At 36.4% G+C, this 14,923-nt stretch overlaps 1 protein-coding gene across 3 annotated transcripts in view; it reads left to right on the forward strand.

Annotated features, from left to right (window-relative positions):
* Positions 1-14,923, forward strand: part of LOC106154520 (guanylate cyclase 32E) — a 33,528-nt gene that overhangs the window by 199 nt on the left and 18,406 nt on the right. The window contains exon 1 of one of the 3 annotated variants that reach the window (XM_087004931.1): positions 59-236. The exons of the other annotated variants lie outside the window; for them this stretch is intronic. The gene's annotated coding sequence lies outside the window, so the exon portion shown is untranslated. Of the gene's footprint in view, positions 1-58; positions 237-14,923 lie in introns of those variants that run through there. 3 annotated transcript variants of the gene reach the window in all.

Genomic DNA, 14,923 nt, shown 5'->3' on the forward strand with positions numbered 1-14,923 from the left:
CTTTGCTTTTTTGCCCCGCAGCGATGAACAGTTATGGATATCGGCAGGCAGTACAGGTGTGGGTGGGATGACATGTCGCAAACAAGCCTTGTTCAGCGTGCGTGACTTGACGGTTGTTTTCTTGTATCTTTAGTATGGCTAATATGCATGGGCAAAGACGAACGTAGAATAGTATTGAGGAGAGGGGTGGTGATAACCTAACGTCAAATAACAGACCATCAGTGCATGTTCACAAGGTAGGGGGTTATACATTTTGGGGATCTTTGAACGGGGGGGGAGGGGGGTAATTATTTGTTGCCTAATAGGAGGGGGTGAGAACGTCACCCATGGTTTTTGACCGAATTAGTGTGTGTGTGTGTGTGTGTGTGTGTGTGTGTGTGTGTGTGTGTGTGGCGGGTAGGTGGTTTATCTGCTTGTCTGTGTGTGTATGTGGGGAGGTAATCTGTTGTTTCAGCTAGGGGGTCATGTACATGTACTACAGCATATGTTGGATGACTTCACATGTTATCATCGTATTTTGAGAAAGGATGGGAGAGAATCTGGATACATTCGAGGAAGTTCGATATCGCGTGTAAATGGTATGGACATCCTGGATAATTCTTTTTTTTTTTCCACCTAGGGATAAGGACTCACTTTTTCTGTAGACCAAATAAAAACTACCATAGCCAACTCCTCAAATTGATCATGGTTTCGGTCTTAAAAGCGCGTGAATTCTTTGCCTCATTTCGCGTGTTGATTGCTCTCGAAATTGTGCTTGAAGTGTCCGCGTTTTTTCTTGCGCACGAAGGCGAGAGGGCGAGCGACAGCGCTACTGAAGCCTTGAGTCGGAGGTTGATCTTTTCTTTTGATGTCTGTTACAATTAATGCAAATGTCTGTTTGGTCTATTGCGTAGAAAAAAGACTAAGTGGAGAATAGCGAGGCAAAGTACAGTGGCAATTCATTATGTTACATGTGACCTTTAAGTTTTATTTTGTAAACTGGCATGACGTAGGTTTTGCTCAGGTTAAATAATTCTAATTTAAGATCAACACTAAACCTTTTTTTTTAAATTTAATTGGACAAGTAATTTCAAAGGCTTATTCGTCGAATGGTTGAGTAACTATTTGGGAAAAACTGAATACATGTAAGGAAACGGTTCGACGAAAAAATGGGCATGCGGGCGGATTTGTGTGCAACGAACACTTATTACTGTGCATGTGTCTGTGCAAGTGTAATCTAAATAAGCAAATCAGTGCACTTCTGTAATTCCTTTAGCCATCTCATCCTTATGGAATTGGTGGATTTATTTTTCTTAAATTTAATATTTTAGGTTCGATTGGAACGTTTTACTTGTTCAGCATGTATAATCACGCTTTTCTTTGATCACGTTTTCACATGTGTTTTAGTAACCTTTAATTCATACGCAGATTGTTGTTAGTACGTGCCTTTAAAATCAATATTTAATGTTAATCAATGAAAGTTTTCCTTCTATCTAATGATATACACTTTGTTATATGTTCGGAGACACTTTGATCAGACCGCTGAAACGCCTTGTGCGCATGTGCAGATGTATGCTTGGGCATTCACATTCCAATCCTCAATCCCTCAGAAAAGCAATCGATCTTCACAGGAATTTCACGGAAGAAACATGACTTAAATAGTCATTACCTCGTAAACCCAGGATAGCAAAAATTATTTTCTCATCGCTCTTCCCTCTCTGTATCGATGTGTATGATATAATCAAAAGAGAATTAATACGCGCGCGCACGTGTTATTATATACCAGTAGTGGTTCTTTAGACGTGCATAGCAAGGAACAGAGAAATGATAGGAAAGGCTTTGTACTCGTGAAATGGAGGGATACAGAATGTCTGATATCGAAGAAAGATATCAAGAGATTCTGAAAAAGCTTTTTAAAAATATTCACATAACTATGGTTGCCCCAGGGCCTGTTTCACAAAAGTCTCAAGATTTTGGAATTTGTTTGATTGCTGAAATCAGATAGCCGCCTATGTAAAATCGACTTAGTGATATCGGTATAAGAGTGTTTTACGAACGATTGGGCCACAATGAATGTAGTTGACGTGCCTGAGAGGCCTATTGTCAAGCACTGAGAGTTAAAATCATTGCCAAGACAATCACAATTTGCTCAGGGGGCTTACTTAAAAGCCCGGAAAAAAAACAAAAAAAAACAAAAAACAAAAACAGCTGAGTTACTTCTTAAATTCTTTGCGAAACGGAAATAAGCATGCTAATGCCTAGAACAAATTTTCGTAGTGTGTAACAGGCCAAATCTGCCAACGGTATTTACATTGAAAGGATTCGAAGAACGAATGCACAACTGGACATTCAAGACTTAAATCTTTTCTTTGTAGAAACTAATCACAAGATTATGTGTGCGTGCAGTGTCAGTTTCTCGACTAGAGATTTTACTCAAACAAGAGTAGGCTACGTCTGACCTACAGTAAGTTCCAGAGCCAAGGCAGACCAGTTTCTTCATTTTCAAATCTCAGTACATAACCACTTGTCGATAAACGTGCACGTATGGGGATCTGAAATTAAAGAAGCTGACATAACCTAAACATTAGGATAGCACATGCGCCTCTTCGAAGAAATACCTGCACGAAAGGAAGCGTGCGGTTCTAATTAGGTTGATAATCAAACATCCACACGGGAAACAATGTAATGAAATGGGTTTTCTCCCAACAGACAAGGCAAAGATTAAAAACATGGACCCGCTGATTAAGCAGAGATCTTTTCTTTCGTCTTAAGCAAAGCAGATTGATTTTAGAGTGCATTTATATTATATTTTAATCATTTACCATTTTGAAAATGATCAGAATGAACCAAGAAAAAAAAAAAAAAAAAAAAAAAAAAAAAAAAAAATCAAAGTGATCTTTGTTTGTACTGCGTATACGAAGAATTAAATCAGGTTATATTAGATGAATTGCTGCAATTTGTGGCAGTTTGAAGTATGTGTAGATTGTGTCATTTTTCTTTATTTTTGATAGGCAGGAAGTTGGGTCAAACGCCTATTTATCTGTAGGTCATTTGATGGATGTATTTTTACAGGGGAAATGGTACCAATCCACTGGTCTAACTACTGCTATATCTATAACCGTTTTGCTCAAAAGTACAAGCTCTTATATATGTAATTATAAACACAGTGATTTGATTTTTTTTAACTACTTTGGCCTACACAATGGGCATTTTTATTATTTGTGCTACTCGGATTGGATTCCATGTGTGCGAAGAATTTGTTGCTAACTCCTGCACCTGATGCAGAAACGTTAGAAAGCAGACACGATAAGTGGACCACGATAATCTTTCAGTGCCACCCAAAGTCTTCTTACTAGAGGAGCCAATGACCAAATTGACGCCATTGAACAATTAGGGACGGGTCAATTTCACAAAAGAACTCTACCCCGAAAATTGGTCTTAACTTAAAGACTGAAAATAGGTCTGCTTTGTCTGCTTTATAACAGCAAAACCATGGTGATGTTTCAGACTTATACCTAATTTAAGTGGAATAGCCTACGATAAATATGTCTTGAACTCAATATGTGGACGAGAATTGGTCAAAAAGATTATGACCAAATGGCTGGTTAATATCTGGTTCTGGCTAATACATGTTTTTTTCTTGCCTTACTTTTCTTTCTTTCTTGCCTTCCTTTCTTTCTTTCTTTCTTTCTATATTTTGTGAAAGGTCAAGGAATCTGGAAATCTGGGGCGTCGGTCTCAGAAATCATCGTGTGTCTTTTATGACAAAGAAATCTGATAAAGCCTCATTATGCATATTTGCGACATGCACATTATTCTTGACTTTGTTTAACAAAAGTAACACCTTCTTTGCATGACATAGTCCATCAGGTCTAGCCGGAAATACGCTTAGAAATTCCATATAAAATATTTGGAGTATTATGAAACCTGAATGTCCCAAAGTAATTACTTTTGGGTCCGCTAACTTTATATCCCTTGCCATAATGCCATGATTTCAACATTTAGACTGGGACTTGTTTTCCTATCAATGTGGTGAACTGACCAGCCAAAAGAAGCAGTCAAATTTACGCCCGTTCTCTTGTGACCTTGACCGTTACTATCATAGGAAAGCTAGGAGAACGGTAGTAAGTACTGCTCGGAAGTCAAGCCAGTCTCTCCAAAAACGCCAAGGTCAAATTAGCCTTATTGCTGGCAATAAAGGCCTTCGTATTGGTTAGAAGGTATAGATTGTTACGAAAGGACAGAGTTATACTATTAACTGACAACTTACAAAAATTGGCACATTTAGTGTGGTTATCTGTCTTCAATAATCTATAAACACAAATTACATTTGCAGTTATGGAAATGGTTTGAAACGATATTGAGGGACACCTTATAGACAAACATAAGTGCTATGTCTTCGCATATTACATAACTGGAAAAGCCTCTTATTGCCTCTTATAGCCCTTCTCAACTGCTCCCAACAACCGATTCATGACGTCGAACAATAGCATGCGGTCCTCTTTAGACAAAACAATCAATTTCCGGTAAATGTAACTTTGTTCGTGGCATTTTCCTTAAGCAAGTGCCACCAGATGGATGTCATCAAACGACACCAGATGTGCGTCACCAGATGACACCAGATGGACACACGCTGAGGGAAATTCGTGCGGTATTCTTAAGCCATCGTGTAAGTCATTCTTAAGCCATCGTATAAGTCATTCTTAAGCCATTGTATGACCGCTGGTGTAGAACCTCTGGCTCCTTCAGCAATTTCGTGAGCGGTGGTACAATCTTTGGCATGCTAAAAATTTCCGACGAACCTTGCGTGCTGGATTCTTGTGTTCAGTTTGCCTTTCGGGATTAGTCGGCCCTGCTTTTATGTGGATCGGCCATATTTGATCCGCGAATCTGTTAGTCCGCAGATCAACTTGTTTTGAATGCCCCGTAAGTTCGAACGCATTGTACTGTTAATACGACACCGTGTAGCCATATATCGTGTGTCCCTGCGTGTCTTGCGGTAATAAACTACTATGAACTAAAAAGCTGTATCTTCGCGTTACCTTCGTGTGTGGTTCGGGTGCCATTGGATGGTCCTCTGTAGACATCGTTCTTATTTCTGTTGTTGATTGATATATTAAAAACTACCATACACAAAGAACAAATAAAAAAAAATAAATAAGATAAAATAATGAGTATTTCATAACTGGAATATGAATCAACGGAAGTGAGGGAATTGGGGGGGGGGTCTAGCTCTTTCGATATATTTTGCAAGCAACTATGCGTAGAGAGTCAAAAATGATCTCTCCTAGCCCCCCCCCCCTTCTTTTAAGCAATGCCTGCCCCTTATAACCTCGATATGCTAGTGGCAATTCCAAAACAGAAACTACTGGTCGTCAGTACCCATTTAGTATTAGTCAGCTTAATGGGTTTTCATAGCCCTTCGGGAATGATCGAAAGATTCCTCCAGGAAATGAAGACAGACAAACAAATCAGGGATTGCAAACAGTGAGAGAAGGCAGTAGTGATTTGAGTAAATGGAAGTAGCTACCAGACGGAACGAAAGGTCTTAAAAGTTTTATATCCATTATTGATGGGAATGGTTAAACGAAAATGCAAAGTTCGTGAAAATAGAAATGATAAGTAGAATAATCCTCTTGTTGCCCCCAGGTTCTGCATCGTAGTGCAATCATGAAATGATTTTTTCTATTGTGGAGTCAATGTATGCTTTTTTAGGCTCGATGAGGCTTAGTCAAAGGGAGAATTGCCATATTCTTGATGTTAGCGCCGGCGTAATTTTTGGCTTATATATGTTTTACTATATAAAGGTTAAAGGCTTTTGCAGTTATATTTCCAGTTATATGCAAGTTGCAAAGTTTACTTTGGTATATAAATAACATTCACCATAATGCCTTAAGTGTAATGCATTGCTATACTACATTCCTTTAGTAAAATGTTGATTTTGATAACTTCAAAATTGTTTAACCACACTGAAGTGTCTCAGACAGCCGGGTTACATTTTTGGGGGTAAGCTTTACCGAAGTTTTATTCAAATTACTAGGATGTTTCCCTGCCTTTCCAGTATTTGAGACCAGTTGATTTAAACACTAATCATTATGTCGTTCTGTATCAGTTAGTATTGGGTTAAATCTGATACAAGGTATGAACAAGATTAATGTGCATCATTAGCAGTTGCACAAAGCACGTCTCTGACGAATTCAAAAATAACTAGCTAATATTGTTGAACATGAATTCCTTAATGACAGAAACGTCTTTCGATTGCACGCTGCCATGATTATTATTCGCCACAACGTGTATACCACACGCGCGTTTGATTTCCTTCTTACACAAAAGCGGTGAAACATCAGAGAGTCGTTTGATTGGAAGTGACCGCAAGAGCTGACGAAGACTGCCTGAATTGCTTTAAATAAAATTCCAGGATTAAAGAGTAACCCCAACAGTATGCTTTACCACATTTTAAGATATCAGTTTTTCACGAGGGAATCGATTGTGATGAAAACGGAATAATTGCATAATCTCGGTAATTTTCATTATAATTAAAAAACCTACATGGCATTACCCGTTTAATAAAATCCCACTTGTTTACATTAGAATATGGAATTTAAAATGCTGCATGAAGAGAATGGTTGATTGATTCATTCAAAAATCTTAAGTGATGGGATATGTAAAAGCGATTATTTGATATTTACTTTGATTAAAGAGATACCTGCTTTTCTTATGAGATTCATAATTCATAATAAATACATTTTAAACAACTCAAAGAAATATGTAAAAATCTATTTTATTATCAAAACGGCAGTTATCCCTATGATTTTGGAATCTGTGCATGCATCATACCACGTGTCCATAGATGGGTACCCTCTAATAATTTCTTCAGAGATTATTCCAAAAAATAAAAATAAAAACAAACTTTAAGAAAATAAGGTACTAACATTGATGTCGGAACGGATTTATTAACCATTGGTAAGTAAGGGGAAATTATCGTTTACCCCTGGAAAATCCCTTATTTTTTGGTCAAAATGAACAGTTGTCATCCTTTTAAAATCGCTAAACAAGCACATACTTGGGATGTCTATCAGTTAACGTGCTGCATTGATGCGTATACACAGCTCCGTTGATACAACCTGTTTATTGTCTTTGCTGAAAAGTTGAATACCCAGATATTGATCGCATACTCAGATGAACTTTGATAATCAAAGTAAGTGAAGGTGGAAAAAAAGATACTTGAAACCATTCTTGACATTCGACCTAATTATATTGCTTTTCATGCATGTAAACTGGACTGTAGAATTTGCCATGGCTGCAAAATATCGTAAAAAAAGGACCTGTGTGTTGCGTTGGAAAACCAAAACGTTTGTGTATATCGGAACATATCCTGTTTTACGTACAGATGAATGCGGCTCAGTTTGCAATTGATTAGTAGAAAGAAAAATCTAACACGATGGATTTGGTTTACTGTACGATTCACCTTGTTGTATGCCATGGCCGACATATTCATTAATAGGGAATAAATCTGCTTCACAGAACTTTACCAAGCAATGTCCAATTTTAGACCTTAGTCCCTATATCTATCTTAATTAGTGACAGAACATTTGTTTGAGGGGCTTTCTTTGGTCAATGTTATTAAAAGTGGGAAGTCTCACAAAAGTTAAGAAATCCAAAATAAACAAATAAATAAATAAATAAATCAATAAATAAGACCTATTGTTTTATTGGACTGCTACAGATGTATTCAGTATCACAGTAGACTGTAATTTTCAGCTAATATTACATGTAATTTTACACTTAATTGAGTCCTCCTGTGTCAAATCTCTTGTTTTATGCTCGAAAGTTCTTTGCAGTAATGCTATCATCATAACTTTATAAGGCTACTCATATCACTTACTCTTTAAAGATGCATTTGAAGTCAAATTTTTGCTACAAAAGCCAATCAAATACCAAATAGTTTCAAATGGTATAAATAAGAGCAATACAAAAGGATATCGTTCTCCTGTTAAACGTAAATTGACATTTGAACGGATATTTTCTGCTTGCTTTCTGTGCTATATGTAACCTAGCTACATTTATAATATTTACATTACTCGGGGTTTGTGTTTGCAAAGATTGAAAAATTAAATAGTGAAACTCTGGGCTTTTTTTTATCTATTAGTACATTACAAATGAATTTCCCCACATCGCAGATCAACCTTCTGAATTAGCGGATTTCTTGCGTGTGTTCAACAATGTTAATATATAATGAAAAGTTCCGGCAGTAGAATGTTGATTCAATATTTACCTTATCTTCACATAAACAATGTTTTTTAAAGATGCCCTTCGTTAATTGAATGATTATTTTAGCCTTGAGAAAAGTAAGCCTATTCATTGCCATAAGGGGGTTAATTTGGACAAAAATAAGACAGGGGGTGTGTACGGTATCGCGGATTTATTGAATCGGTTTCTATCAAAATCAAGGGGAACACTTATAGTCCTTACTAAATATTATTGGATTATAAATAGTGTACAGATGCATTTGAATGCAATTTTTTGCCATAAAAGCTGACCAAATGCCAGCATATTGTTTCAAATAGTGTAACCTAGAGAAATACCAAAAGCCATCGTTTCATATTACCCGAAAAATGACATTTGGATTTTTTTGCTTGCTTTCTGCGCTGATGTAAAAGGGGCAGATAAATTGGTCAGATAAGTAGGTCAATTTACGACCAAATTTTGAAGAAGGTGCAGGTTTAAAGCTCTTTTATAACTGATGGATCGATTATTTCGGTGTTTCCTTTAGCATGTCGACTTTATTGAGTCGTATAATAAACTAGTTTATACTGGTTTATATGCGTTACTGGGGATCCACGCTCGGTTCAATTGCTTCTTTAAACTGTAGTTTCTATCTTGGACATTTTATTCCTTCAAGTTTCTATGGATTTAGATTAATAAAATTCTTTGTTATGTAGTAACAGTGTTCACCACCCATGGCTTTTGGATCTTGTATCTTTGCTAATAGTCGAGTTTATCTGTAAAATATTGAGTATGCATAAGAAAAAAAGCCCATTCCTAATTGATATAAAAACGATTGACAATACATACATTGTCAATGGCCGGCCTCTCAGTTACAATTGCCACAATGAACAGTAGATCGGTGAGAAATCAAGGATCGGTGACTATACGTGATTCTATTTTGGAAAACAACCTGGTTGAAAGTTTTTGGATGAGGCAAGTGTAGCCTGTCTTGTCTCCAACCTTATTTGAGTTTGTTGAAGCAATAGTTACTGCAATATCTGCGACTCTGCGTATAGTTACTATATATAGAATCCCTGCATCGAAGAAAAACAACATCAAAAATTCTACATTCCTTGAAGAGTTCCTAGAATACCTAGGGACCCTCTCAGGATGGCTAATTGTGCTAGGGGATTTCAGTGTACAGTGGGAGAAAAAACTGATAACAGTGAAACAAACAAATTCATGTCAATTCTGGATATTTACAACAGCATGTTTCTGGGTCAACCCATGTGCATGGTCATTCACTAGATCCGATTATCACCAGGAAAAAAGATGAACGTCTAAATTTCTGTTCTGTCGGTTATTTCCCTTCTGATCACCACATAGTGACAGCATCCATATAATGTGGCAAGTGAAAGAATCATACGACAAGCGACTGCTTGATGGCCTAGACAAAATACACTCTGTAGCTCCACTGAAAAATTTTATTGTCAAAATTCATTGTCAAGAATGGACCCATACCCATGGATAAGTGGTGATATCTTGAAGACGGAAGTCAGAAAGTTTATGGCGTAAAAACAAACCAACTGTTTATCACCAAATCTACAGAAATGAAACTACTCAGATTTAATCAGTGCAAGTGGTGGAGACAAGAAGTCATTGTTTAGAACTGTCAATGATCTTTTGGTAAAAACAACTTACTACAGTCACACTCAAAAAGACTTTGCTAATCACCAATGTGTGACAAAAAAATTCAGTGAACCGATATGTATGATGATCTGGCAGTTCTAGAGAAGGCAACCTATGCCCCCTTCATATCTAAACGTGTCTGAACTCAAAAATACCCAGCGTCAATTTTGATCTGTTTTCATGAAACATCGGGGGCTGAAAGTGTGAAGATCGTTAACAAATCTAAGACTCCTTGCCTTAATCCTATTCCCAGCAAGGTGTTAGTTTTGATCTCTGTTGTAATCGCGCCTCTTAATTTTCACATTGTTAACATCTCTTTCAAAACTGGAATTTTTCCAGATCTTTTTTTGGACTACAGTCATTAGGTCTATCTTGAAAAAAGTCAATCATGACTCTACTCTCCCACAAATTATAGACAAGTGTCTGATGTAAAAGTGAGGTCAATACCTCTTCTCATGCAAAAAATCTTAGTGTACACGTGGTCACCTCTTTGTCTGTGGACAAACAAATATATAAATATTCCAAATATTCTTTTAAAGTCGCTGCACCAGGGTCATGAAATTTTCTTCCTCTTTTACTAGGTAGGATACTCTACGGCTACTTTTAAAAGGGAACTCAAGACTAAAAAATATGAATAGAATTTTTATGTTGAACTTTTTAAAGAGAGTGATTAAGTTCCGTTTTTAATCTTTACATTATTTGTTTTAATCAATTTTTCCTGTTTTTTCGCTAGCTTTTTAATTTTTCTTCATTGCATTGTAAAGTCTATTGAACAAATTTGCATTTTAGACTTTAAGTAAATGCTGCTATTATTATATTATTATTATCGCTGTAGGGGCCTAGCACTTAAACCTTGGAGCCGAGATTTAATCCGTTTAAAGGCGCGTGTGGAGGCGGAGAGACCATCGGGAATCAGCGGCATCGCTTTTGAAGTGTGGTCGGCCATATTTAGTCGGAGGATCAGTTAGTACTTGGATCATCTATTCTGAATGGGCCCCATTATTCAGCACACATGGTTCTTGGATCTACTGATCCGTGGATCAAATATGGTGAATCCTACATGAAAGCAAGACCACCTAATTTTTAAATGGTCTCTCCGCCTCCACACGGATGAAATTTCGGCTTCGAGGTATAATTGCTAGGCCCCTGCAGGGAAGACGGAGGCGGGGAGGCAGATTTATAACGGTTTTTTTTTTTTTTTGCCTTTAAACAGACCTTGCTTTACACAAAATCGTGTCTAATTCTATTTTTCTTTTTGAATTTTTTGTAACAGCGTATCATGCATAAAATGAATAAAAGGTGTCAACCAATATTACAATCATATCTTAGCATACATGTAATAATAATGCTTATTTCGTAAATTTAGTCCTCTAGCCCATATTACATTACAGTAACAGGAATCAAGTTTATGTCTTCTATATATCCCCAAGTTTGAAGCACTCATACACTTACATTGACAAGTTTGTTGAGAGAGTTGCATCTTCAGATTTCATGGGCTTATTAAAGTTGAATAGGTTTGCTTGAATGCCGGGAATATATTTGACTCTGTAGCCATTATACTGTGAACACAGAAGCACAAAATTGTACTTGTCCTCTGTGTATGCTTCTTTATAAGCATTGCAGCAGTAATCACAACATCTAGCATACATGTATGTACAGACTATCTCAATATATATAGGACCCGTTAATATGATAACAATTAATTATTGAGACAAGAAACTGAGACAAGCTTACGTGTCTTTGAAGCTGATGTGATGACAATTAAAAAAGCAATGATTGAGCATGTCTCTAGTTCCAAGGATGCATTTTTTAAAGCAGGTGTTATAAATGACCGAAATTTCGCTGATGAAATGCTTGAATTCGACGACGTAGTTGTCAATCACCCTGACGCATTCTTCTTTCGGTATGGCACGTTTCTTTTCTATGTGAACACCCTTACCTGTACGACATATCTTCAATGTACAAATCACAGATAAGTGTATATCTGCACAAAACTAGTTCCAAGGAGAATTTTTTTTTGCTGGGATGATTGGATTGATCAATTGTAGCGTCACATTCTTCTGTCAATGTGACTGTCATAAGATAAATTTATTGTTTTCAACCTAAATAATACATGTAAAGCTAAGAAAAATAAAGGATATTGTCCTTTTAACTTCTAGCAGTGTATTAAAGTAATATAATAGGTAAATATAGAATATTACCCAACACTCTGTGTGAGTCAAAGTGTTTGGAATAAAAACAAAAATGTTAAATGTTATTCAGTTCAAAATAGATCGTCTACATTTTCTGTGAAAGCTTGCGAAGACTGTCAACCCCAGTATTGATTAAAGTAACTGGCAACATGAAAAATTGCAGAAGTGACAGGTATTGTTTTCACAAGTGGTATTCATATCAATGTCTTTCCGTGCATGGATTAGCGCTGAAAGTATAAAAAATGCACTGTAATTGGCATGGTGAACCTAAGAACAGATAAAGAATCTTGCTTCTGACCGACATTTTTGTTTTGTCTCCAGTGATTTGAAAATTATTTTGCTAGTCTGTTTTCTCTTTCGGATTCTTTCCAGACAGAACATTACCGGAGGGCCTATACAGGGTGGTCCATAAAAAAAATCACCTACCATCTCAATTTAAAATAGGTTGTTTTATGAACCACCCTGTATATATGTGCGCCATCGGTACTAATTTTGTAATTTTTTTTATTGAGGACTTAAAACGGTGCATGCGTCTTATCAATGGTTCAATGTACTGACATGGCTTGGGAATCCATTTTGGCCGTTGTAAGTAGGGGCTAGGCTGTACAGTATGTAGCAGATCAAGTCTAAATTGCTCCAGGTCCCTATGTTTTGTGGAATTCGGATTGAGATCCAATTTAACCACCGATTAATTTTTTATGACATTGTAAGTGTGTGAGTAATAAACCAATCTTTGCATTTAGGAACAAACTTCTAGTCAATCTAGTTTATCTGAACTTTTAGAGTCCATTCCCACAGATATTTACATCGATCTATCCCCCTGGGGAATCTCACTAGATTGCTGTCAGCTGAACCGGCTTAAATGTCTGTCCCGCCTACTAGGGGGTAATTAACTTTTGTGGGCGCTCGGCTCCCGGAAGCTGGCAGCAATTTAGTGAACCCCCAGGGAGTTAGGTCGATCCAGATGGATCGATCTAAATCTGTGGGAACCCAGTCTTAATTAGGAACAGATTCTATGTCCACGTCAATTTTGAATAAGTATTTATTTTGTGACTTTCGATGTGTTTAATATACTGTAGCGATTTCGCTTTTGGAGACAACATTTGTTTTTCCCTTGGTGTGAATAATAATAATAATAATCATTTTATATCGAGCACAGAGCTGCTTGGTGGTTACAAATAACCACCTTGCCTCTTGAAACCAAAAGCAGTCTTACCTTGAGGCATCTGGAAAAGTTTGGTTAGTACTTCAAACCATTTTTTCTGAAGGGCATCGTTGAAAGATTGGTTTATTAATTTGGATATACGGGATGGTTAACCAGTCGATTTTAAGGTTGCAACTGGCGTCCACGAAACACTTTCCTTCTTGCTAGTATTTCTAACTACAACGGCGAAGAGAAAGCAAATAAGAAGTGGAACGTAGACAGTAAAATCCCATTAAGTTCGTCAACTGGGTAAATAACAAAGCCATTTTTGTGAAGATATATGAAATCTGGAAAAAACGATTTCAAATGATTCACTAAGATTGCAAAATGGACTGCTTCACCCTCTAATGGGCACAGTTAATGGTAGGTTCAAACAAAGATTTGGAGCAGCTTAATTTTTAGACCAGATAAATGTGCATGTCAAACTTGCATCTGGAGTCTAATGGTTATAGGGCCAGTCATGTTTTATACACGTAAGGAATCCTGCTAACACTGTATACTTAATTTGCATGACAAAATCATTTGTAAGACATCAAATGGATTTTGAACAAATTTGATTGCGAATATGTTTTGAATATTTATTATCAATCATAATCGGGGTCAATCATAACAATAACAATAATATATCAAAATTAAGTTACAGCAGAAGTTGTAAAAAAAGATTGAATATAAATTATGGCTTAAGTTCTTGAAATATAATCTAGCACATGAAGGGAAAAGCTTGTACATGTATTAGACGTTGCATTAGTGAATTACTTATAATCTAGAACCCACTAGTAAGTTTTGCATTTATGATATTTCTCACATGTTTAGACTGCAGGGAAAACGGTTTTGATATTATCTTCCCTAAATTAATATGAGAAAAATAGCCACTTTACATTCGTAAAGCTTTCTTGCTCTCCTGCTTGCTATCTTGCTTGCGTGCTTGCGTGTATTGGTCACAATATACAACTAGGTCACATAATCTAGAATTTCAAAATTTGATAAGGAACAAGAAATAACAACAGTGATTTTATTTCCAGTCTGTAATCTTAGTAGAGGCGGTACCTCTTAGATTTTTTGGCTTAATGATTTGGCAAAATTAAATTTGGTGACCATGACACGTGATCGCTTTTGCTGGGCTGATTTACTTCTTTTGCATCCTTCTTTCTAATTTCAACTGCATGACAATGCAAAATATTGACTACGTCGTTTATGACAAAAAGGCTGGGTCCGTGAAATGTTCAACATCCCAGTTTATCATAAACACGGGAGAAAATTCCGTATTTGATTCAATATCGGAACATATTCGTTCTCAGACCATATTAGTGTTTTTAATTGTCAAATTTTGCTCTGCATATCTTATGAATGAGACAGAAAAATGGATATTAAATAACGCGTGTTCTTGTTGTCTAGCTTAATGAAAAAACTCATTGGGCCATAAATATTGCTGAAAATTAATATGTTCTTCCCTTTTCTGATAAGCTACATAGTTTGGTTAAAGGACAATACCATTTCAACCAAATTTAAGGAATGTTTTGGTTCTTGTACAAAGTCAAATGTTATGCAGTATACAGAACTTAAAAAATACCACAACACATCACGATTTTGGATTAAAAATGTAAAAAAAAATATCTTCATACAATTCCATTTAATTATTCAATATCCATGG

This window comes from Lingula anatina, chromosome 2 (genome assembly GCF_051362555.1).
Source record: "Lingula anatina isolate TDL-2025a chromosome 2, LinAna3.0, whole genome shotgun sequence".
Taxonomy (NCBI): domain Eukaryota; kingdom Metazoa; phylum Brachiopoda; class Lingulata; order Lingulida; family Lingulidae; genus Lingula; species Lingula anatina.